The 25,752-nt window shown below is 47.8% G+C and overlaps 1 protein-coding gene across 7 annotated transcripts in view; it reads left to right on the forward strand.

The window, feature by feature from the left end:
* The window catches only part of LOC135898170 (head-specific guanylate cyclase-like), a 231,213-nt gene that overhangs the window by 14,533 nt on the left and 190,928 nt on the right, over nucleotides 1-25,752 (forward strand). Inside the window, exon 3 of one of the 7 annotated variants that reach the window (XM_065426966.1) lies at nucleotides 583-740. The exons of 5 other annotated variants lie outside the window; for them this stretch is intronic. The gene's annotated coding sequence lies outside the window, so the exon portion shown is untranslated. Of the gene's footprint in view, nucleotides 1-582; nucleotides 741-6,380; nucleotides 6,609-25,752 lie in introns of those variants that run through there. One more of the 7 variants, XM_065426970.2, reaches the window with a different exon arrangement.

The raw sequence follows: 25,752 nt of genomic DNA on the forward strand, positions 1-25,752 counted from the left end.
GTCTCGAGCGCCTCCGGAGAGAACAGCGGCCGGCGGCCAGGTCGGCTGGCTCCCGCCGGCCGGACCCCAGAGGTCAGCTTCCTGCTCGCACGTCTGCCGCGCTCGTCGAAATAGCGTGGGCCGCTTAGTAGCACGCGCGGAAGGTGATGGGGCGCGCCTATTTATAACCGCGGCACGCACGCACGCACACGAAGAAAGGCTAGCGGAGCCTCGCGCCCAAAGTGAACTACTAGCCACTTTGCTATCGTTTCCTTTATTATTATTGTTGTGCCGTCTCGAAAATTGCGGTGTAGAGGATGGCGGATGCGTCCCGTCACTTTCGCACGGCGGTGTAATGGACGACGAAGACAGCTAGTAATAAGGATAGAAAGGAATAACGCGTTTTTAAACCCGCCGCACTCACTGGGACATCTGGGCATTGTTGAGAGGGCGCATACGAGAAAGGGCGAAAGAGATCGTTGCGTCGTTATTGTTCATACTTTCGTAACTCGGACATCTGGAGGAAGGAACAACGCGCACTCGTAAAACCGTGCGGGAAGCTCAACTGCCGGACTGGACAACGAGAACCGCTTTGTCGCGCAGGCTCCACCGGCAGGAGGAAACGGCGCTCGAAAAAAGACGCGTGCTCGAGTGTCCGAAGAGGGCGCCGTTCGCTTGCGGAGCAGCAGGAAGCGAGTGCAGGAAATACAAGTCTGCGAACAAGTTCTCTGCGATGAGCAGAGGCTAGCAAACGTGACCTGGTATATAGTTAAGACTTCTTATTTTCTTACCGCGCAACGATTTAGTTTGTGAAACGAAGAGTACGTTAAAAAAATAAGTAAGCATCTAGAACTTTACTTTTGTACTGCGCCTGAAGGAGTATGCATAGACGGGTCGTAACAAATCGCGTGTGCAACAGAGGCTCGTAAGAATAGGCACCGGTCCGTATACTGATTGTGAACGTAATATCACTGATGACCGGCGGTCATTCACCAACAAGCTGCCTTTGCAAACGGAGACCTTTGTAGACTCGGCTCCTGAGATCGCGCTGTCCACAGGTGTCTTTTCAGGCGTGATGTGAGACACGATGTGACATATGATGTTGCAGACTGATACATTTTTATAGCGTTTGAAGAACGCAATTTTCTAGCGCATGCATTAGCATCCTACGAATAATGCATAGGATATAAGGTACCGGAGTAGCATATGAAGCATGTGTTATACGTACGCAGTGGTACAACTAGTGTTTTAACAAATCTGGGGAATCTGTTGCACCTTTGTACGGAAGTAAAACATGCGCAGTGGCCCCTATGCTATGTTTGCGCACATGAGCATCTTTGTTTGTTTGTTTGTTTGTTTGTTTGTTTCTTTCTTTCTTTCTTTCTTTCTTGAAACAACAATTCGGAGCAACCATCTCCACTTTTTGCTGCGGAACTGATCAAAGTGTCGGCTTTTGAAGTACTACTCGTTGAACGAAAAATTACAGGGTCTCTTAAGAGATGAACGGCGAAAGCCTACTCTTCCTCCTCTTATCATTCGCCTTTCTCTTTGCATCTTCTCTTTCTCTCTTCTTTATTTTAGTCATTACTGCTCACTACTAAGCATTTTTAGTCATTTGTAATCAATTGTGGTCCTTACAAGCCGTCGTTGGACATGTTGGTCATTTCGTAGTCATCAGTAGTCATTGCTGGTCATTTAAGTCATTAATAGCCATTACCGGTTATTACTAAGCATACTTAGTAATTTCTAATCAATTGTAATCGTTACAAGTTGTCGTTAGACATATTGGTCATTTCCTACTCATTACTAGTCATTACAAGTCATTCCAGTCATCATTTGTCATTACTGCTCACTTGTAAGCATTTTTAATCATTAGTAATCAATTGTGGCCATTACAAGCCGTCGTTGGACATATTGGTCATTTTAGAATCATTAGTAGTCATTATTAACCTCTACCAATTTCTATTATAATGTTATCATTCACTAACTATCCCTATCAATAATTTTTCATTATTTAATCTGCCTTTAATCTGTCTTCATATGGCGTGATGACGCTTCGGCGGATACTTCGGCGGTCAGGTCTGCTGACACAAACTTAACCATGAGCCTGGAAGGGCTTTCGCCTTAAAAATAAGATGTTCTATTGGCCAGTTGCTAGCTCACTCAACTTAATGATGTATCTGTAAAGCTAACTTTGAATCTATGGTTATAAAGCCCACTCTTTGACATTCTTAGTAGGACAACAGGACATTCAAAGAGCAATAACGTGGAATAGCGTTAACGAAAACAACAGGAGCGGATCCATCTCAATCTTAAGGGTGTAGGGGTGTCCCTTTTAAAGCACGCAGAGAAAGAGGGGGCGGGGCAGGACCCCCCTCTGGATGCGCCAGTCATATGCAGTATGCTTCAGCCAAAGTTAAGTATGATCTTAATGAATAAGCACGAATGAAATCCACGCAGATAAAGCTGATGCAGTATTGCTCTCAGTCCACGTGCACAACTCTGGATGTTTGAAATGCAGCTGTGTCACCTTGGACTGACCACTAACACTTATTTTGGTAACTGTGGCGCATACAAAAAAAAAAGCCGCTACACTCACTTTGTTGGAATGTCCAGGTTACAGTGACCAAAGAACACGTTATCTCAGTAGAATGGGGCCTGCTTCCCAAAATTTACTAGATACAGGAAAGCATACTAGGTCTTATGCCTTCTCCCTCAAAGCAAGGTCAAGCTTTAAATTTTCTTTTTTTTTCATTTCTTCAATACATAGGCCTGATTGAAGAGCTCTAACCCATTTACATCAATGCCATCGCCATTATCTCACTTATACATACCATAAACGATAAGAACGAGTTCTTTATTTCATTTATTAAGCGCAAGTAATTTCCCCTATGTTGTCCTTGGTGTCAGTGCTTGTTGGCTTCTTATGATTTTACATACCATAGTAATATAGTTTCTTGGCTTTTCCCCCTTTTTACTGCCCTACTGCCTTACTGCCCCGATCCCCTTCCCTATGCAGACTAGCATGTAGGCGCTTACACATGCGCTGGCCGAATTCCCTGCATTTCATTAGAGATCTTTCTCTCTTTCTTTGAATATTTTGGTGTTTTAACTAACCAAACAACTGAACTGTTCACTTCCGAAGTACTCTTTTCTGTCCATTGTTTAAAAGCTGCTTTTCAATACTTCTAGCTAGGCAACCGCTAAATCGGGAAAGCAAAGAACAAGGATGTCTCCGTGGTAATGCCTTCCGTTTACGGCTGGTATTGAGCTGTTATCTGTCCCGGCTGCATATTCGCGTGAGGCCGCGGACACCACGATACGATTCTCGTTCCCGTTTCGACCTACTTTGGACTTCCTGCACCCAATGTGTGCGGTAATGCTTTCGCAACCGCCGACTCTATCTGACTCCTGCGCCGTGCGCCACTGGAAGCAGGTCGAACTGGCTTATATTAGAAGCCAACGCGCGTGGTCTAGAAGCTTAAGGGATATCACTACAGTAACGGCTGACTTGATTATTACAACTGAAAGTTCCGCTAACAGTGCATGTCGGTTGGGCTAGTAGCCGTTTATTCTTTTCTTAAAGAAAAAAAAAAGAAAAAAGAAAGACAGCACACTTGTGCAACCTTGCAGGGTGACAGCCGGGTTTTCAGTGAAGCCGTTTCTTTTGAGAAGTTGTACTAATGAGCTTAAAGCCAGTGTATAGACGACACACTTTAAATATTGCGCGACCATCACATAAATAATAATAATAATAATAATAATAATAATAATAATAATAATAATAATAGTAGTAGTAGTAGTAGTAATAATAATTCAGGTCTCAAATTGTTTGAATGAAGTACACAACACTCTGCGGTACCTCACAGCAGGTACCTCAGAGCACATGAATCAACGCAATCCCTCCAGATATGTTATCCCTCGAAGTTTATCCGGCTTAAAGAACGCATTAAAAGAAATGATAAGGAAAAAAAGTTATTTGTGTGAAGCTACCTTTTATTTGTGTGGATGTGAGCACTGCGAATGGTTTGAACACGGAACTTGTATCCATTTCGCGGCTTTCCTTTAGTACATTGGCCAATTCAATGCATGTTCTAGAAATAGTGCGACTAGTCTCGTTTGAAGATGACATGTGGCACCTTTGTCGCTCTAATTCTTGCGGTTCTTGGTAATTAGTTTTGTATGTGCTCTTGAAAATGAAGATGTTTAGTTTATATTTGGAAGCATTACCTCTGCTTGAGGCCCTGTCAATGTGATTTTGCCGTGACTGTCAGGTTCGTGTCATACAAGCCCTCTGAAGGCTTCGGCAGACCTGGCAAGGAATACATGTACATAAGATCTCGCAATAAAGGCTATTATTATTATTATTATTATTATTATTATTATTATTATTATTATTATTATTATTTCGACAAAATGCTAAATATGCGAAACAACGTGTCATAGCATCGCGTTCTTGGTATTGTTTTTCGTATATCGCATGACTTCCACTCCCCTGTTGCCTTTCTGAAGTTGCATTCTACTGTGTACCTTCCACTATTAGAGTCTCCATCATTAGTTTGGGGCGGAAAGTGCAAATCTAATTCCGACCTCTATGAAAGTGCCCAGAATAAATTCATATCTATTTTCCTGCACTGCCTTTAGCCGTTATGGCTACCATAGTCCAGCTCTCTCAAATATACCTCAACTCGCACCTCTAAAACCAAGACTTATTAAGTCAGGCCTTTTGCGCCTCTATAATGTGGTCCATGGCCATTATACATTGCTCAAAGCTTCTTAACCATGTGCAATTTCCCGTGCCGCAAAAGTATACCAAGCAGCACTCCACATTTTCTGCCCGAGCTTGTTGCGTCAAATACTGTCTTATGGCTCGACTCCAAAGAACACGTAATAAGTATTATTCCTGTATTGATACATTTCAGAGTTAATTTCCTGTGTTTTGTATAAATGTAGGTAATCATGTTGTATGATTAACTCCTTTTTACTGCTGCCTCATCGTTTTCTGTTACCCTGTTTGTTTCTACATCTCGCATTATTATGCCTAACACATATGTCTTCTTTGTACATTTCGTCTTGCGTATTACTCTTTAATTTCACCAGTGCGACGGCTCCGTAGCGGTTCCTGGCTACTTAAATAAACATTTATTTATTTATTTATTTATTTATTACTGTTATTATTATTTTGCTTGAATGCACAATTGGAAAAGATAAAAAGAATTAAGCAAGGCGCAGGCTGATAATTGCCGCATGAAATGACACAGCGCCTGCCTACTCATCGGGAATGAGAGGACAAAAACATAGAAACGGAAGATATGAAAAGTGGAAGAGGAAAGAAAGAACAACACGACAGGTTATTATGAAAAACAATGACAAAACAATGACAAAGAAGAGTAGGAAGGGAAAAGAATGACTGCATTAAATGATAGCCAGTCGCGCTAGCAAAAGAATGTTCAGAAATATAAGAAATAATGTGTGAGGTCTTGTCACTCACTAACAAAGGAAAGGAAAAGACGGGAATCGGTCTGTATCTTTTAGAAAAGTGAGGAGGGCGCCATGAACCTGGTCGCTTCGAGAAGTATGTACAGCCTCTGGAGTATACAGGTATTCATCGACAGTCGTACACCGCAGTCAAATGATGCACTCTAATGGTATCTTCGACTGGTCGCCTGTATGCCCCGAAGCAGAGTCGGGTAGATCGGGCGTTTCCCGAGCTCAAAGGTAGAGGACAAGCGCGCAAGCCGAACGTGCGACTCGCTCTCGGAGGAGGAAATTGCCGATGTGAAACCACGTGACTACTGCCAACGTCCGATGTTTCGCATATATCCAAAGCTCCCGGCGCTGCCGGAAAAACCGGCGGACGTGCCGGCGGGACGAGCGTTCGTCGAGACGCCAGCATGCAGTGGCCTAGGTTGCCAAGGTTACGGTGGGCCGTAGCCAACAGCAGCGACGCGGCGCTGCGATGACGTTTCAATCTCGATGACTGCTCCGACGACAGGGCTCGGAGCGCCTCAGAGCGCTCCAAGATGGAGGAAAGCAATCGAGAAGAACCAGCCGAACGCAGGGCGCGCACCCTCTTTCGACCAGCCGAAGACAACGCCGCTCGCGAGAGCGCTCCTGAGCGCTCAGAAACGACCAGCCGAAGATAGCATAAAACAAAATTACACCTTTTGGGTTCCATCTTGCCACACAATGATAAACGTCATCTGTATTGTCCGCATTTTCTCTCTTTAACGCTGCGAGTCCGGTACTTCTCAGTAACAAACGGCGTACGTGTTATCAGCATGACATAGCATTCCCGACAGGAAAGTAGCGTGCGCGGCGTTTTCAAGAAAGGAAACGCAAGCAAGGCAGATAACGATTATTGTTATGTGGCAGCTAGATATACAACCCAAAGGGTGTACCTATGTCTGAGAATGTGTGCGCTGCACTAGGAAAGCGCGAACAACGGAATTAGCCGCCTAAAAGTTCGCTTCAAGATGTCGCCCCGTTTGAGGGGCTGCATTGTCAATCATTCAGCGTTGGCCACATTTTCGCTTCTATGAAACGCGGCAACCAGCGGGGCGCTTCACTTCGGCAAAATGCTTTCCGTGTCGTCACAACGCATCTGCTGCGGGAAAATAACCCTGACGGTAAGCAACCGGAACAACGCCGCCCACAGGCATCTTTTCATCTTGTTAAGGGCAAGTTATCTCATCCTCAAGGAAAGCTGAAAATAGCGCTAAGAACAAAGAAAAGAACGTGCACCACAGGACAGGATTTCTTTCCATGTTCTGTTGCGCCATTTCCAGCTTTTTTATTATTTTATTTTTGTTCTGAAGCTTGGGTCGATCGGTGTGAGCTGAAAGTGATTTCGAAGGGCGATCCGTTGATCAATATGCTCTCTGTTTGCGAAGCTGTCCCAAACTGCTTCACGTATGCGCCTATATATTGCGTCCTCGCAGTCGTTCTGCCCGAAGAAAGAAGATGAGAGGTTTGGGAAGTTGCTTTCTGAAGTGGCCAGGCTCTTCTATGGCATGCAGCAGGATATAACTGTTACGCTTTTGCTATTTACGTGCTGGTTTCTGCTGAATGCTGAACGTAGGCTCAGTCTTGGGGGTCCTAAAGGCTGGCGTGTACTGGATGTAAAGGTGCTCACAGAAATGCGCCGAGGACTCCGTAACACTCTCACTTCGCTCTCACTTTTCGGACGGCATTCTCGGGCTTAAAGTTCCGGAGTCGGGATTTCACGTGGATGGTACTTTAAGCACCCTCGTTTCAAAGATCAACGAAAGGCTTTACGCGCTGATGTGCCTGCCTTGAATAGCAAGCATCGCTCGTTTAAGGCGTCGGGAAAACTTCAGAAACAAATAAATAAATAAAAGAAAACTACTCTAGATACTGTAGGAACGCGTTTTGCTCGAACCTGCTGCTGGCGGTGTGAAATCGCAGCGCCATGCGAGAGATCTCCACAAGCGAAGAGCGAAAAGTATAATCTTAAAGAGTAAGATAAACTCGAACTATCTGAGGCCTGCAGAGTGCCTTAATGTCACCAGTTCCGTTGGCAACTACTTCACTAGGTGAGAAGCACGCCTAGAATTTCAAGTGCGACGACACTTACTTGCCTCGTGGGACAGGGTCTCGCCTGCTCTGAGAACTCGAGAGATAAGGTTCAAAGCGCATTCGCTGACTGCAACGTTGAGGAAAAACGAAGTCTGCAATGAGCCACACTTTCTCGCACCTGAACTGCGATGCAGACGCCGCGCGTCGTCTTTTCGAAGGGCCGACCAGTACCAAGTGATCGGCGGAAAGAAAGTTGGAAGGTAGCGAAGTTTAAAGCATTTACTACGTCATGTATTCTCGCACCTAGATACCGCTGCTTTAAAAGCTGCTTGTCTTTCTCGAGAGGCAGGCGTCGAGCCAACTCACTCGATTAAACTGCCAGGTGGCATTCGTCCGTTCTCCATTCCCATGCCCAGAGTGGAAGCCGTAGCTGCTGCGTCATCCCACTGCAAAGAGCCTGATCATGCGACACACGTTCCAGAGCGAGCCGTGTGCATTTCCTCGTCAAAGTGTCGTCTGCTCACGCAATGTGGAATGCAATCTCGTGTGCCGTTGCTTCCAGACTGATTCCTCATTAGTGTATGTGTGTGTGTGAGATAGAGATAGAGTATATGAAAAGAGTGAGAAAGTGAGCTAGAAAAGCGTCCGGCCGGAACGCAGTGAACTATTCACTAGGGTGGTGGTTCTAGGTGAGTTTGTATGCCATGACGTTTCCTCGTCATTTTTGCAGTTTCCAGTTTTGACGTCAAGAGCAAGCGCCTGTCTGATGCTGGTTACTCCAGACCCTTTAAGTGTCTGTAGCAGAGCGAATTAACTATTCTCGCGAGAACAGTCACCAAGGCTCTCAAGTAATTCGGCGCCCATAGGTAGCAAAGTAAGTGTGATTCCTTACATTCGCTCTAAGAAATAGCACCCCCAGCCCTCGCTTCTTACTGTTTTCGCGCTGATCTATTGATCTATCGTAACTGTTGTGTGCACATGCGACCAGGCTTTGAGACGCTGGCGCACAGTACTACTATCAGATCCAAACCTGGTTATCTGCAGTCTCTAAACTTCTATACCGACGGAATTAAATTTCGCGTATGGGGCAGAATAGGGCAAGGGGCTTGGTGCGCATCCGCAACTTCCCATGCGCTGTCTCGAGATGCCGTAAACACCTTGAAAGCGCCTCTTCGAAATTCTGTCACGTCAGGAGCCATTCAACGGACGTTGCAGGCGCGAAATAGGCTCTCTGAAGCTATTACTCGATGTAAATAGGTATACCGAAAGTGAGAAAACCAGAAGGCGCACAGCGCACAGCGCTTGCATTCAAACCGGCTTGCATCCTTTTCTCTTTTTCTGTCTTCATCGGTGCCTTTCTTTCCTGAACCGAGTGGCATAAATTTATTTTTGTTGCGTTTTTATATACGTCCTTGTTTATTTTTTTTCCCTTCCAGTGCTGCCGCAGTAAGTATAAGCACGTTCGTAAAGAAGCTACAAGTGGGCGGGACAGCAAACGCAGCAGCGGTCAATGGGGTTTCGTTTCTCCGCCCTCCACCTATCTCTCGACGATCTCGTCACACGTCTTCCTTGTTTCCTTTACGTCCGTCTCTCCCCTTTCGGGGTGAATCGGGCGAAACGCAATAAGGAGGACTCGCTCGTTGCCTCGCGCGCGCTCGTTGGTGGGTGAAGGAGGAACGAGCGCGCGTGTTGTTGTTGTTCATGAGTTTGCTTAGTGGTGCACACAGTGCACAGGTTCGACATCTCGCCGAAGAAGATCACAGCGAAAGAAGAGAAAGAAAGAGGGAGAGGCTTCATTATGAATCGACAGCTGCCCGTTAAAAGCGAGTGTAGCGCGCCGTTCGGCGAAAGTGGGGGAATTGGGTCTCGCGCCAGAAAGAAAGAAAGAAGGGAAGAAAGAAAGAAAGAAAGAAAGAAGAAAGAAAGAAAGAAATAAAGAAAGAAAGAAAGAAAGAAAGAAAGAAACGACGTGGGGACGAGACGTAGCCACGTAGCTTTTGCTTTCGAAGGCTGACGCCCGAGCGGGCCTGCCGCGCCGCTGCGTGGCCCGACAGCCAAGTTTTGTGGGAGGGGGGCTACATTTCGTGCCCCGCCGGTTTCTCCTTTAGATGGACTTGACAGGCTACGTCTTGTACAAACAGCGCCTCTTGTGTCTGTATTCTCGCCTGAGAATGTTCCCCTTCTCCTTCTCGAGAACAGAAAACAAAAACGACAGAGGAAAAGTAAATAGAGGCTGCTGCTCCTTTTTCGGGACGTCCCCGACTTTTTTGACACGCAGTTCGAAGTGAGAAATTGATGATCACGAAACGTATAGCGCAGGGAGTGAGCGGCATGCAGTTTCTTGACAGCTTTGCTCTATACTGTTCGGGAACACGGGAGCTTCGAGTGATGTCGCCTGTGTAGGTGTTTTATTTCATTATTTTCTTTATTTTTTTCCATTCTACGAGCACTTGATCGAACAGAAGCCGTCGCGTGGCTGACGGGTGGAAGGGTTTCCTTTAGTCTTGAATTTCCATTTTATTTACTGCACGAAAACGCGGTCCTGACAGGCAGGCTTTGTGAAACTGTTCGTTCTAGCGAGTCAGATGTCAGCATACAAATGGAGCGCTCGCTTGACCAGTCCCTCTGTGTGAGCGCTCATGCAGATTTGTATTCGGCGATTGAACGCGTCGGACTTGCAGGCCGGCGTCAAAATAACGAAAAATGAAGCCAAAGGACAAACTGCTATAGATGTAGTAGCCATAATGGAATACTTGACAAAGGGACTGTCAGTTTTGAACTGTTTACTCATGGGTGGAAAATAGAACGTGGGCAAATATTTTACAACCCAATGATGATGATAATAATAATAATAATAATAATAATAATAGTAATAATAATAATAATAATAATAATAAAGAGATACACATGTAACATCCCTTAAAGATCGAGTGGCTTTAGGAAAATGCGGGGAAGCGCGCCGCCAGGGTGCCCCGCTGTTAGCTGAAGGCGCAGCTGCCCATAGTCTGCATCGTCAAAAGGTTTGAAGGCAAGAGGTGTCACTCAGAATGGCATTATATCGAAAATCGAACGCTTCCTGTTGAGCTTGTGGCGGGTAGACGCCACGTTAAACTCCTTGGTTGTTGTAAAGGAAGCGATTGCGCGAAGTTAGCAGTCAACATCGAGGGTCCGTCCTCAGCACGAAAGCGTCGCCCTTGAGTAAGCAGAACATATCGATGAGGAATAAATCAAACACCGAGCTTGCATCCCGTGGATTACGCGAACGGCGAGGACATATTCAAAGAGCACGCATGTCACTGCGTAAATATCGATGAAACAACAAACGTTACGCCAGTTTCATAACGAGCTACCCGCATGATCAATGAATGAGGAAGATAACGCTAGTAGGGTCCTGATGGGGACTTCACTCTGAGCGAATGTCTCCACATTATCTGTGTAGCATTGACTATGAGGACCACTTAAAGGTTTCTACCTGACACTGCATGGAGAAGGCTGACTATGCTATAACAATGCCGTAATGCTTAAGTGTATATAGTATATAATCCCCTCTCGCGCCCCCTTTCCTTCGACATCATTTCTTTACGCTCGTTTATTTCTCCTTCGATCAATGTACGTATACTAGTAGCATGGTTGGAACACGCTGCGTCAGGCCAACCACACTGCCTTTCTGTACACAAATTATCTCCTTCTGTTTCTTTTGCATGCACTGGACGACGTACTGTAGCTACATTACTCTTATATAGGTTGGCTATACAAAGTGTTCGACATTAAAATGTATTATAAACGCTGTATTTGATTATGTTTAGGATAATTTAGTACTTTTGATGCACGTGTCGGATGTTCAGATGACTATATATTTCATTTCATTTATTTTCACCCTCAGGTCCTTTCGGAATTACAGAGGGAGGGGGGAGGGCGAACACGTTTGTCATACTACACAAATGTTGACAAAAATAAATATGGCACAAATAATTTTTTCGTGTAAAACCACAGTGCAAGATATCAGAAAAGAAAACACCAATTATAATACAAATGTACCGCAACATTATTAATGATAACACTGCACCAGGACAATAATAACAAACCCAATATTATTAAAGTGTAACACAATAATAATAGTAGCAGTAATACAACTGATAGGTGCAAGGAGGTTAGCTTCAGGTTGTTGAAAATAAAACGCTGCGTCTTGAGACGGGCTGGCCAGTACCACAAGACGTTCCGTGCACCCCTTATAAGAGGCGTTAGAGTGAAAAGGGATAATGGTTATAACGATAATAATAAGGATAATGATAATGATCATGGATAATGGCAGAGGGTTTATATATAGGGGCGTACCACGACCCCTCCAACTTTTCGAGCTGATGGGCCGATCGAATCGCGCATACCCGCCGTGGTTGCGTTGTGACTTTGGCGTAGGCGCTGCCCAAATGCTGCTGCGGCTGCATTTCGATGGGGGCGAAGTGCAAGAACGCCCGCGTACCGTAAAAAATCCCAGGTGGTCAAAACGAAACCGAAGTCCCACACTACAGCGTCCGTCGTGCAATCATATCGTGGTTTTGGCACGTGAAGTCCGCGCATTTAGCTAATCGCACTTACCGTATAGTTATCTACGAACTTCGTGTGAAGAAGGCTATTGCAGTTAGTGAAGAACATAAACATTTTAAAAGCCCATTTCAAGGTGGGTCGCCGAGAAAGCCGCAGACGCGACTGCACGAAAGCTCGGAGGAAGGCGAGTAAAAAGGCGGTAAGCGCTTATCGGACGAGCCGCGTTTTCGTGGTGCGCAGAGAAATAATTGCCGTAAAAAACACCCCCCTACCACCCCATACGACGAGGGCAGTTAAAACACGGGAGCTAACTCGTAAAACAAATCGGTGTTCTGAGCTTTCGGGCCGATAGGCACCAGCCTAAATGGTAGAAAAAAAAGGACGCATATGATAAACAAAGCGTTGAAGAAAGGATAGCAAACGTATGGAGACACACGCATATACAATATACGTCGTAGCGGAGGGCAGGCTCGCGCTAATGAGAGCATGAAGTTAACGCGATGACATTTCAGGTTGCTCAATTAACTCTCATTCACCATAGGCATGAAAAAAAAAGAGATGCAAGAAAAATGTATGCGACATGGCGTGCTCCTAAGTTTGCTATCGGCGGTGTCTATGAACATCTCGTAAAACAAGAGCTGGCGCTTACAGCGTTATCTTTTCCGACAGTGCATGATAAATGACGGGTTGTGGAGAGCAACAACCACTGTTTGTGCCAACTGTGATTTCCTTCTGCTGCGCTCCAGCACCGAGTAAAATCGCACCTTGTGGTTTTCAAATTCCACTTTGGTGGTTTTCAGTTCAGCTTTTGCCGTGCTCAACTCCTCTTGGAGTGATTCAATCTCTGAATCTAATGTTCTCACAACGCGTCGGTTCCTCCCTCGTGCTGAGCGAATGGTGGAATCAAGTACCAGGCACTTTCTTGAGGTGGCTGCACAACTCAACTCAGCCTCTCGCAGTTCTTCATATTTTGGGCTCTTCGACAGCCCCTCTTTAAGTTTGCTACGGTTTCCTTGTACAGTATACTCGCTCATCATCTGCTTTTTTCCGGTTCTTCGGGAAACTTCGGCCAAATGATCAACCTCCTTCTGCGACTCTGACTTTTGCGTGTACAGACTCCACATCTCCAGTATATATATTACACACAAACACACACGAAAGCAAGGAAGCGACTATCAGCGGACCTATAAAGGTTGTTCGACGTTGAGCGAATTAGCTTTGCCGCTTCAGCAGTAGACGCGGCGTAATTACAGTTTACGATGTGCCAGAAACTTTAACTACTAGTTAATTTTATTCTTAGTTCTTTCGACGAACAGCGGCACACATCGTTATCGGGTGCCCGCATGGGTAGCGCCGCCTGATTCACGGGTCATTTCTACGGGGACACGCGATAGTGGCCCGAATTTGTAAGCGAGGCAGCATACAGGGGCCGCTGATAGAGCAAGCCGTTACTCGTGGGTGTGTAATAAAAAGTGAGGGAACTAAACCTTTGCTTTGTTCAACTTATGAAAGCTTCTATGACCGTCTAGTGTTTAAAAAAAGAAGTGCAGATAAACAATAACAGAAAGTAGCTCTGTGTATAGGAAACCAGCGCTGAAACTTTGCGCGTCAACTGCAGCGGCGCTGTGACACACAGCCCAGCGAGCGGTGGACACAATTTTCAGTATAGCACGTACTGTGATTATGTGTCGGCAAATTCACCGATGATCTCGAGACACACCTTTAACGGCTCCTCACATGACAGGGGACCGACGTGCTACAGGACTTAGCATCGCACGCGCCAAACGCAGCGCGCATGGCCATGGACTGAACTTGGATGCGTGCATCGGACCGAAGCGAACGTCGATACAGGCTGATTCAACGAGGCTGATTCTTGGACTAGTTGGTACGGTTTACTCATAATTGCAAAGCATTTACTCATAATGCAGGCGCGCGTCTGTCATCGTTAAATATGTAGTGCCATATTCGTATAGCCTACCTGCCGGATGGTGTTAGCGTATCTTAGTTGCCCACTAAAACTGTCGTAGCGCCTCCCGGCCAGTGTTGGTTCCCCATGCAAAAAACCACACTGAACTACGATTCTGTCTCCGCGATTTCTTTGCACAGTCGTTACAGTGTGCGCGACAATCACTGCGCTTGCATAATGGCTATGGCGTTCCGCTGCTAAGCACGAGGTCGCGAGATCGAATCCCGGCCACGGCGGGCGCATTTCGTTGGGGACGAAAACACGCGTGTACTTAGCGTTAGGTGCACGTGGTGGTCCCAGGTGGTCCTAATTTCCGGAGTCCCCCACTATACGTACGTGCCTCATAATCAGATCGTGGTTTTGGCATGAGAAACCCGATAATCTCATTTCATTACAATGTGCGCGACCTTACTTCAGTTGCATTGCAGATCATGGTATGACTGGCATGGCAGGCGCATGTTACTCAGCGGCTCCCGCGCGGCGGTGTCTCAGCACAGACGCGCGTATCAACACACGGTTTGTGGATCATCGCGCACCGCAATAACGCCGTTTAATTTTTGGGGTCCGCGAAAAAAAATATTCCCAGCCTCAGGGCTCGCCGCATGTCCTGTTTTCATGTCTTTACTGCTGTAAACAGGCTTGACCCAAATCGTTAAACAAAATGTCTAATGCACGCACTGAAAGCGCAGATTTTATAGCGAGCCCTCTTTCTTTCTCGGGGGGTGACTCAATTCAACTTTACGAGTCTCCTGTCAGTGCAGTTTACATCCGTCTAACTTGATACGCCTTTACATGCCCTGTTCCAGTACATTGTACGCTCGTGATTGTCGTATTGATTTGCAACTTGCGATGCGAGCTTATTATGCAAAGTGTAAACCGTGAGTATAGGATCGAAGGACTGGAACGACCCGTTAAGACCGTGCCGTCGGTAGCTCCTTGGCTTTTGTTTGACTCTCACTGCAGCATAAGCGCAGAGTTAGCGGATCCCTTGAATAAAGAACGTTCCCTACAGTTCTGTTACAATTTTCCTGTATTATGAAGCATCCGTGTTCTGTCGAGCTTTTCACGCAAACCTTGTTTCCATCTTTCCTATTTTTCTTCTCTTCACCGGAGAACGAAGCCTAGAATAGTGAATGGACAAGTGATGCTTGCGCAAGCCGCTACTCACGTGTTCGCCGTCTCTAGCCATGTGTGTACGCGTAAAGATCCCTTGGCTTCTTCCGCGCGCTTTCGCTGATCTCTCTATGCGCTTGTCCACGCTCTCCGCGGGCACTTTCACGGCCGCGCCGAGCTCTTATAGGAGCCGCGATTCGGGTCAGCAGCGGTAGCCCTCCACGCTCCCTCCTCTCCGTCTCATCTCTCCGCCACTGACGGAGAAATCTCCCCAACCGCATCGGACGAGGAAGTGGAAGGTGGATGAGAGAGGGGGAGAGAGCTGCGGTGTCGCGGGAAGGCCCGGCCCGTTGGTGGTGTTTGGAAGCGGCGGGAAGAGGCCAGAGGCGAGCCTGGGGTCAACCAGGAGGTCGCGGGTGCGTTGGAAGGCGGGCGAAAGTGGTTCGCCACCGCGTCCGCACCGGCGGTCCTATAGGATGCGAGGCCTTTAATTCGGTCTCCCGCATGCGCGTGCTTACGTGCGTGCGTGCGGTTTGTATTTACGTGCATTTTACGCGCTCGCGTGCGTGCGTTTGCGGTGTCTATACTTATACCTTCGCGCGGCAGTCTGCGTATAAACATCGGGTACGTGATCGCATATTTTGTGTACACGGAACAGGACTTGTGACCTTTCCTCGTGTAGACAGCGGCGATCACGCATCGGAGGCTTGTTTGGGTCCACCGCCCTGGCCAGGTGAGGAGAGAAGAAGCCGCACAACGCGAAGGGAGGGGCTCGTCAACGGCGTTTGTGGGCAAAACGGAAGGAAAAGTCGAGTCAGGCGGCACCCTCGGGCGATCGCTGTCGATGTAAATGGGCGCGCAAAGGTTGCCTGAGTGGGCCTCAATGAAGCTTCCGGGAGCACGAATGTCTCTCGAGCGATCAAACGCGGCTTCGCGTGTCACGAGTCTTCCGTGATTTGGATGCAGACGCAGCGTGTGAATTGCTTACCGCTATTGACGAGGGGGCCCACGTAGTTCATCGTCCTAGCTCATTTTTACGTAGTTTTGGACAGTAACATCCCATTCCAAGCTGAAAATAAATTCGGCACTGCACGCAGACCGTATACTGTTTATCTGTCCTGCATGCCCGCTCTGTCAGCAAAACATGAAACCTGTCGTTGTCCTGCCTTTTTCGCGATGACCAACGTAGTGACGACGTCGAAGCAGTCACCATGGCTTCTGCCATCCTTTCGCACCAAAGGGACCTACCTATAGGAAACTTTAGTGGCATTAATGTCTTGGACGTCGAGGACTGCGGGATCATGTACCCCTAGTCTCCACCGCAGACGTTGCGGGCACAACGCGCATTTGAATTATTTACGAGGTAATAGCAGCCGGCCGCAACAATTAATGACGACCGCAAAGGCAGTGGCGCATAGCCACCGTGGGGGATCATCTAAGAATCAAGTGGCGTTCATACATGTATTACAGAGATACGAAGTTCGCGTGCAGCCTTTGAAGAATTCGTCCAGGGCGTCGTCGGCCGACCGAAAACATCTCTTTACAGTGCTGCGACAATATTGCCACGAGCATCGCTTATTTATCCTACTTCCGCAACAGAAGAATAAGGGACTATTCGCCTGACGTCACCGTGCGCCATTTTGTAGTCCTTGGGCGCTATAACGCAAGGCTATTGCAAACTTTTCTGTTACATTTTTGCAATCAAGCCACGATTGGTAAAAAAAAAAAAATTGCCCCCCCTCCCCCACTTTGCTTGTCTGTCAGCGACGTCAGAAAAACCCCGAAAACTTCTCATATGATATGATGTTTACACTCTGATTATGCATGATTCGGCCGAACAATAAGATAAGCGAAGTGGGGGTGCGCCCCCCCAATATATATATATATATATATATATATATATATATATATATATATATATATATATATATATATATATATATATATATATATATATATATATATATATAACATATGAGGGCGGCGTTTGCAAGACCTGTTCAAACAATGCTACGGGTCACCGCCCACAGCTTGCGTCAGTGGTTACGTAAGTTTGACGTCAGGACATTGGAATAAAAACAGATTGGAATAGTTTTACGTTATAGGGCCCCTGTTATAGGGCCTCTCTCTCTCTCTCTGGGTGTGTGTGTGTGTGTGCGTGCGTATATATATATATATATATATATATATATATATATATATATATATATATATATATATATATAGAGAGAGAGAGAGAGAGAGAGAGAGAGGCCCTATAACAGGGGCCCTATAACGTAAAACTATTCCAATCTGTTTTTATTCCAATGTCCTGACGTCAAACTTACGTAACCACTGACGCAAGCTGTGGGCGGTGACCCGTAGCATTGTTTGAACAGGTCTTGCAAACGCCGCCCTCGTATGTTTATATATATATATATATATATATATATATATATATATATATATATATATATATATATATATGTAGAGAGAGAGAGAGAGAGAGAGAGCTGCATACACTTCGCCTGTCTGTCACGCGATGTCACGACACCGCGTAATCTCATTACTTCAAAATGACGTGTACGCCTTAAGCGTGCAATTAAGCCACAAATTTTTTTTTTCTTTCGAAACACCCGGAGACTGCTCAGTTCCGAAGCTGCTCTCCGATCACTCTGGCACTTGTTACTCGGAACTGCCGGGGAGAGTGGATTTATGCGCACATAAAAATTTTTGCGTGGCAGCATAACGTTGTCGAGCCCTTTCGGCATGCATATGAGATCGCTTTGCCAACTATTCTTCGCTGAGGGTCCATCTTAGCGGCATTATTACCCTTCCGTTGCTCACCGCCTCGATTTTCTACCAGCCACCGAATGTTAAGCAAGGAGATGAGGGCCAATCCCCGACGCCGGCACCACCATCATCATCTGCTTATCTACGAGCTCGTACGCTTTCACTGCGCGAGCCCGGCCTCACCGAAGCCCTCTCTACTTCAGCGTGCTCCTAGCCTCTTGTAATCCAATTAGATAAGGAAGACTTGTGAAGGTAGGCAATGCTATTCGGACTGAAAGAAAACAAAAGTGACCTCCTACAAACGAGGAAAGCGTTTGCATGGTCTGATTAAACAATGCTACGGGTCACCTCTCAAAGCTTGCGTCGGTGGTTACGTAAATTTGACGTCAGGACATTGGAATAAAAACAGATTGGAATAGCTTTACGTTATAGGGCTTCTGTTTACAGCTTCGGCAGAGCTGCTGAAGATAAGCGGGTTGAAATAGAGCGCAGCTTTTCACTGTGCTGCCCGTAAAACAACATGGCGACTTCAGTGATGTTCGGTGCATACCTCCTGTAGAGTTCGGCAACTGAACAAAACCAAGCAGCGCGACGACTTAACGGAATCTACTGAGCGCAAGTTTGCGTCAGTGCCATTGGCTTCATGTCAAGTACTGGAGTGAAATATGCAGGTGGCGTCAGTCAATAAGCAGTACAGTCATGCTAATGGCGCGGCGCTCTTGCGCTTTATGTCCATTCACTTCACTGGCGTCGTCTGTTCAAAGGCTCGAGAGTCACATCACGCCGTGTAAGATCTACTAGAGCAGTGCTTGTTCGTTCGAAGAAGGCGTATAGAGAGAGAAAGAAAGAAGGTAAGGAAAAGCAGGAAGGCTAACCAGATGTCGTTAGGTTGGCTGCCCTGTTTGTGCTTTTAGTTCTCTCAGTATAACATGCTCTAGATTAATGATTGAGGAGAAAAGTCTGATACAACACAAGATTACAAAATACTGGGAGTGCTTAGGCGCATGCTCTTTTCTTCTTTATATAGACTGCGACGGAATAATTTATTTCACGGAATGATTCATCTACACATTTCGTCCACTTGTTCGCGATGCTCTCACAACGGCTGATGACGTCTTTGACTCGCAGTTATGTTTGATATAGCCCCCTAAAAAGTAACATGTTGCTTTTGTTTCACGAAAGTCATAAAAATTGCGGACCTCTTCTTCATCGTTGAAGGTTCTTTCACTCACTTGTTTCGGCAGAGCCAGGAACAGGCGGGGTAGATCTGAAAAGGAGTCATCTGGGCTCATATTCACTAAGATCACTTGCGGTAGAGTTGGTTCATATACTAGAAGAAAACTTCCAGCCAGTACTGATGCTAGACATAGTATTAGTAAATGCAACTGGTTGAATATGTCAAAAAACACTTACGAAAGAAAGTATTTGCGAATTCGGCCCCCCCATGAATGGGTCGGATATGCAAGAATTTCCCAGTTCTAGTTAAATATGGATAACCTGAACATTTTGGCACCGCGAGGATGTGCACCTTCGTATCAAAGAATAGCACGAGGGTGGTTATTTGCTCATCTCTACTCATTGACTCCCTCCACACAGCGGCATTGCCATGTAAATCGGCGTTTATTGTCTGCTTCATTTCGTGTATTTATCGGTGAACATTGCTGGGAACGTTGCCATTGATAACACGAAGACAGGCTCCCACCCAATGGACTGCGTGACGCATCACTTCCTGCCCCAAGCGAGGTGCGGCTTTACTGTGCCACGGAACACAACTCCGGTATGGTTGTTAGCGATGTTAACTGGAGTGGGTGCTCAGCGTTTTGGTCATCTTGATACTGCGCCAGTAGCAACTGTGTGGAGTGGATTGGAAAAACTTTAATAAAAGTCCTGCAGGACGCACGTCAGCGCGCAGTGGGCGTCTCCCACGCAGGGACCGACAGGGAGTACCTGGCGGTCGCTGCGCGAGCCTGCTGGACGGCCCATTGCTGGTCTTGTAGGAGCGGGCTTCTTAGGGTCTTCTCCCACTTGTCGGAGGTAGAGTCGGGCGGAGCGTTTCTGCGCTCCCAGAGCACGTGTGCGAGTGTCGCCATGACCCCGCACGAGGGGCACGCATCGTCTGTGTAGACGTCCGGGTAGATTATGTGGATACGGTGGCGGGGTTCGGATAGGTATCTGTCTGTAGTAAGCGTAGCGTTAGCGACTGCGGCCTGTTTAGTTTGGGGTGCGGGGGCGGAAAGAGACGGCGTCCCAAGTAAAAGTGTTTGGTGATTTCATTGTAGGTTACTGGGGCGTCCCTGTTCGCCTCCAACTCATCGAGACGTGGTTGCCCGGTGGTGACGGCGCGGTCGGTAAGCGCGCGCGCAGCGTCGTGGGCTGTCTCGTTGAGGTGGGGGGGGGGGGGGGTGCCAGGGATCCGACCCAGGTGGACGGGAAAGTAGATGATGGCGTGGTGTTTGAGGGTGCTCTATACAACGTATTCTTTGCGTCTGTACCAGCTATACGACGACTAACGCCTTCATCTGCGTACCACATTAAACCATCGCGAGACCGAATTCATAAATATTTTAGTTCTTAAGGGCTCTTGTCATTGGCTAGTCACCTTCGCTAATAGTGTGTCCAGAAACAGGATTGACTGGAACTTGCTCTTACAAACAATTCTAGCGTAAGATGTTTTTGTGAATGCGCGCCCAGGACTCAAGGTTATTCTCGGTTACAAAAGAGCATTGGATAGCGGTCACATAGGGTATCGCAGACCGAAGCTGCCGTTACTTTTTCCTTTCCTATCTCTCTCGTTACCGCGTCATAACGACAGTTACGTGACCAAACCGCTTTCAACTGAAGTGTCCTCTGACGCGACGTGCGCACTGGGGACTTTTGAATCGCTTCCCCCTAAACCTTTCCACCTGTAAGGACGACCGGAGCTGCTCTGCTGCTTTCAGGCATTCGAAAAAAGGTCTCGCGATTTTTCAGAAAATCCCAATTCGTAGAGTGCACCGCCCTCTCACGCAGCAAGCTGACCTCGACTCTATCACACCAATACACTCAGATTTTTTGGCACACTGCAACGGCTCCGCGACGTCACTGACGCTCTTTCGGCTTGAAAGCAACTCTAAACAACAAAAAATAAAACAGAAATGACGCACACGCACGCGCACACACACACGCACACACGCACACACACACACACACACGCACGCACGCACACACACACGCACACACGCACACACGCACACACGCACACACACGCGCACACACACACACACACACACACACACACACACACACACACACACACACACACACACACACACACACACACACACACACACACACACACACACACACACACTCGGCCATCGTTCTCGCTCGCACGGTAACGGGCGCGCCGTAGAGAAACAAAAAGTGAGAAACACCGCTGCAGGGAGGTCGGGAGGCTCAACTCGCGGGGGCTGCTGAGCCCGAGCCCGAGCCGCCGTCGACGACGACGGCGGCTGTATAATAACGCCGACGGCGGAGCAGTATAATAACGCCGGAGGAAGGAAGGAGGTCGACGTAATGACACTCGCTATTGATCTTTTTGGACACGAGTGCACACGAAAAGCAGAAAGGACGGGGGAGGGGGGGGGGGCGGCTCCCCGTTTCTCGCATCTGTTCTTCAGCATAAAAGGAACCCGCGCGCTTGTTGCTTGCCTTCCTTGGGTCCCCTTCTTTCGACCTCTCTTTCTTCGCCTCGTAAAGGCAGCGTACGCGGTGTCGTACTGCTTTGCCTTTCTCGCTGTCGGGATAGAGACACTGCCAGGATGATAGAACGAGAAAGAAGGCTGACGCATGCTGCCGTCGCCGCTGGTTTATGCTATCTCTCGAGCTGCGCCGACGCGCTGGCTTATTACGCCTGCGAATGTTGGCTGCTTCGGATGAGTTAGAGGGAACTCGCTCGTGTGCGCGAAGCAAAGGCCGGCGATGTGCAAGAACGCGGGTGTTGTGCATGAAGCTAGATGACAGAGAGTGGCAGCTTTATCTGATCTTGACAAGTGACTCGCTTTTCTACCGATTTTACTTTCTTTTCTTTTCTTTCCGGGTTGCCCGAATTTTAATCTGGCGCTGATGAGTGACACGCGCTTGGGGCCAGAAATGGACGTTGGGACATCTTCATCCGGACGCTCATTGAGGGCTCATTTATTAGCGCCTTCAGAGATTTATAGACGCACACCAAGGCACCCAGCATGGACGCGCAGACGGACGCCAACCCTAAAATAGAAAATCAGAAAAAGAAAGAGGCAATTCGGTGTGCACTGCGAAGCGCACAAAGCAGTGATAGTAGTTCAAAAAGAAGAGGCTATGATTGCTTCGGTTGTGTATGTAAAAATGGAGGTATCAACGCAATCGTTCAAAGTCACCGTTGTTTGTAATGCACCGAAATGCATGCACAAAACCTTACGAAAAAAAAAGGGCACTTATATTGTGCACAATCTCTATGCATTCCTCCTCTTAACCCTGCTTTTGAATCTTAGGACTGAATGTGTTCATTCTTACTAAGAACTCTACTGCAAATACTAGTATTCGGAGGAGCTACGACATGCAACTTTGAGCAAGCAGCTCAAGCTGCATTTCTAGGCTCCCGTTATGTTTACTTAAAGAAGAAACCTGCTCAGCACTCGGAAATTCCAGTATTAGAAGAAGAACTGAAGAAAAACCATGAGAAACAACAGTTTCTATTTACCATTGTTTCTTCATAACGTATTCGTTATGTGCAACTCACTTGTATCTTGCCTTGGCGTATATAAAGCCCCTTGATCTTTACATGTATAGGCCCAAGGCCAACGTTTCCTCAAGTGCCGGGGTCATGTTGATCGTCGAGTTGGTGGCGAAGAAACATGGAAATGAAGGTTGCTGCTTGCGAAATATATAGGAACTTGTGTAGGCCATTTTTATGGGCCGATATTCGTGGTACCATGCAGGTTCTTCCATTCACTTCCCAAGGTCCGTTACAGGTGCATGTCTAATGTCAAGATCCAAAGCAGAAAGCAGATCACTGCGTAAGTGTGAAAGTTTGTGACCTGGCTCTTATAGTGAGTTTTTTCATGGTAGACATCGCGTGGTCGAAAATTAAATTCTGGAGTTTTGCGAGCCAAAACCGCGATATGATTACGAGGCACACCTAAAGAGGGTACTCTGGATTAATTTCGGCCACCTGGGGCTTTTTAACGTGCGCGTAATGCATACGTTTTCGCGTTTCGCCCCCATCGACCGCCGCGGCCGGGGTGTGGCACCGCGCCCTCGGGCCTATAGCAAGGCAACGCCGAAGCCACTACTCAACCACGGCGGGTAGACATTACGCGGGAACTGGAAGAAGTAACCTTACGTGATCAGACTTCCTCCTGAACAAATTTTGCCGACAAGCGCTACGTTGTGCTTTCGGTAACACGGAGCGGACAAATCTGCTCGAACGTCACATAAACAAGACCCCATAGCGTTACCATTCCACTTTTCACGACAGACGTTGCAAGGTAGCTTCGCCACTTGACGCGCACACACTCGTTAGCAGAGTGGAACAACCCAAGTATAGCGCGCACCAGATGATCCGACCTTTGCCCGGGCCTCATCGACGTGAGGCATGCTTTCGTGTCGGCTGTGGTTGGCAACTGCCTTCACGAAGGCCTACGCTATGCATTCCAGGGAAAACACGGGGAATGCGGGAGATGGAAATTCAAGACGGTGAGCAAAACGAGAACAAGGTGAAAGCAGGAGCCAGCGTTTCGACAAGTGGACTTGTCTTCTTCAAGGCGTGAACTGCATTGCTATGCACTGCGTGAATTGAACGCTATGCATTGTTATTTGGAATGGCCGGCAGTGCGGCATGCGACGTCTGCGAAAGTGAAGAGAACATCGAGCATTTGGTGCGCCACTGTCCTAAATAACAATCGCAAGGACAAACACTCTCCAGCTCATTGCGACGACTGGACGATCGGCCGCTGTCCACGAAGGCCGTCTTCGCCGCTTGTCGGCCCACAAGGCTTTGAAGGCACTTTCTGTGCTTCTTGAATGCGTCTGGCCCGTGTGGCGCAATTGGCGCGAATTCACGTGCGACAAAAAGTGCCTCGAGTTCATAGCCGCGCGAATTTTCTTGTGTTTCGCGGAATTTCTTTCAGGCTTCGGAAAAAAACTAAACAACTTTTATGTAGCACGTATTAAGCAACAGAAGAGTGGATCGAAAACTTTTTGGGATGGCCTACGATTTCGTCGCTGACACTTTTGCGCTGAGTATAACACTCGAGCAGTACAATAATTAATATCTAAACATGCAGTTAAGCGAAATAAGAAAGCATAGCCCGACTTTCTCCGAGCAACGGAAAACATTACCTTGCTTCTGTCCAGCTACGTGACCCACATTTTTACTTTGGCACAAGTTACGTGGGGCACATATTTTAGTCGCACCCGCGTATATTTATAACAACCTCCGAGGTGTTCAAACGCAAAGCTAAACGTTGCTGTCGCTGTCAGCGGTTCACCTGGCAATTTTTCGGGCGTTTGAAGCAAGTTGGAGCTGCATCAGGCTGGTTCTTTTACCTTTAGAAACCTTCCATTCCGTGCCAGAAATCCAACGTATACTTCTGGCCAAGCACTGTTGTTGCACTTTAAGATGTCGTGCCACGTTCATGAACATATCGTTATACGAAGAAACGGCACTGACCGGCCTCTTCGGCAAGTAAAGCAAAACGAGCAAGACACCCAGAAGATGCCCTCGAACATTGTTCGCTCGCCGAAGACTTTATGCCGTTCTATACAGGGCTCCGGCAGTTTCGTAGGAGAGTGGGGCGAGCATACGCACACACAAACGGCGTCCCCGCATAGGCCCTCCTTCCGTCGTTAGCCTCGTCACGAAGAAGGAATGGAAGCAATAAACAACAGAAAAAAAAGGATGATTGCCCAGGCCACGTAACATTTGCTCCTGTCCCTCGTTATACGAGCAGACCACCACGATCCTCCCGCACCGAGACGGCAACGAGAGCAAAAGATGGCGCGAGATAATAAAGAACCGCCAGAAGTCGGTCGCTCCGGGTCCCTCTTTGCCCCCGGCCCACGCGAAGCGCCCAATTCTGTCCGCTCCGGCAAACCGCGCGCCGGTCGTCGCACCGTTCCATTGTTTTTGGGACGCACGGCCCAATGAAGATTTATTTACCCGCGCGCAACACACACGCGCGCACGCGACGACGTATACGAGCCCCAGAGAGAGAAGAGAGTGAGAGAGGATGGAAGAGGAGGGAGACGGCGTAATCACTGTGATCTGGCGCAGGGCGTAAGCCATCACCGGTCGGCCGGGTTCGCTGCCGCTGCGGCCGGGATGGCCGGGAGGAGCGTCCTTTCCGGAGCGCGAAGAGACGAACCGTTGGGGGAAAGGGGTTTGCCAGCCTCATGAGGCACCCAGTCGAGCGACGATCACCGCTGCTGCGCCTGTCGTCGGCGCGCTTCTCTTCTGGGCCGTTGCGCGGGTTTGACGCGCCCGAACGCTCCGTATTTGCACTCCCGTAACGCGCCAATGACAGGTATACTACGAGCGCTGCAAAGGACTAGCGATCCGCGTCCGGAGGAAAGGAGTGTCACCGCGTGAGCGTACGCTTTCTGTCGTGCTCCCGAAAATGCCGGAGCCACGATGACGCCGTCGAGACTCCGTAGCTGTCGTTTGCAACGCGGCATACGCGCTGCCGCTTCCTGCGCCTGCAGCTAGCCGTGGGCGCTCAGCCCGGACGAGAGGAAAAAAAAACGGCGACACTCGTTCGTTGCCGTCTGCTCGTCGCTGCGGCACCGCATGCACGCGCAGACCGGCACGCTTCTCCGCA

This window comes from Dermacentor albipictus, chromosome 3 (genome assembly GCF_038994185.2).
Source record: "Dermacentor albipictus isolate Rhodes 1998 colony chromosome 3, USDA_Dalb.pri_finalv2, whole genome shotgun sequence".
In the NCBI taxonomy this organism is placed as follows: Eukaryota; Metazoa; Arthropoda; class Arachnida; order Ixodida; family Ixodidae; genus Dermacentor; species Dermacentor albipictus.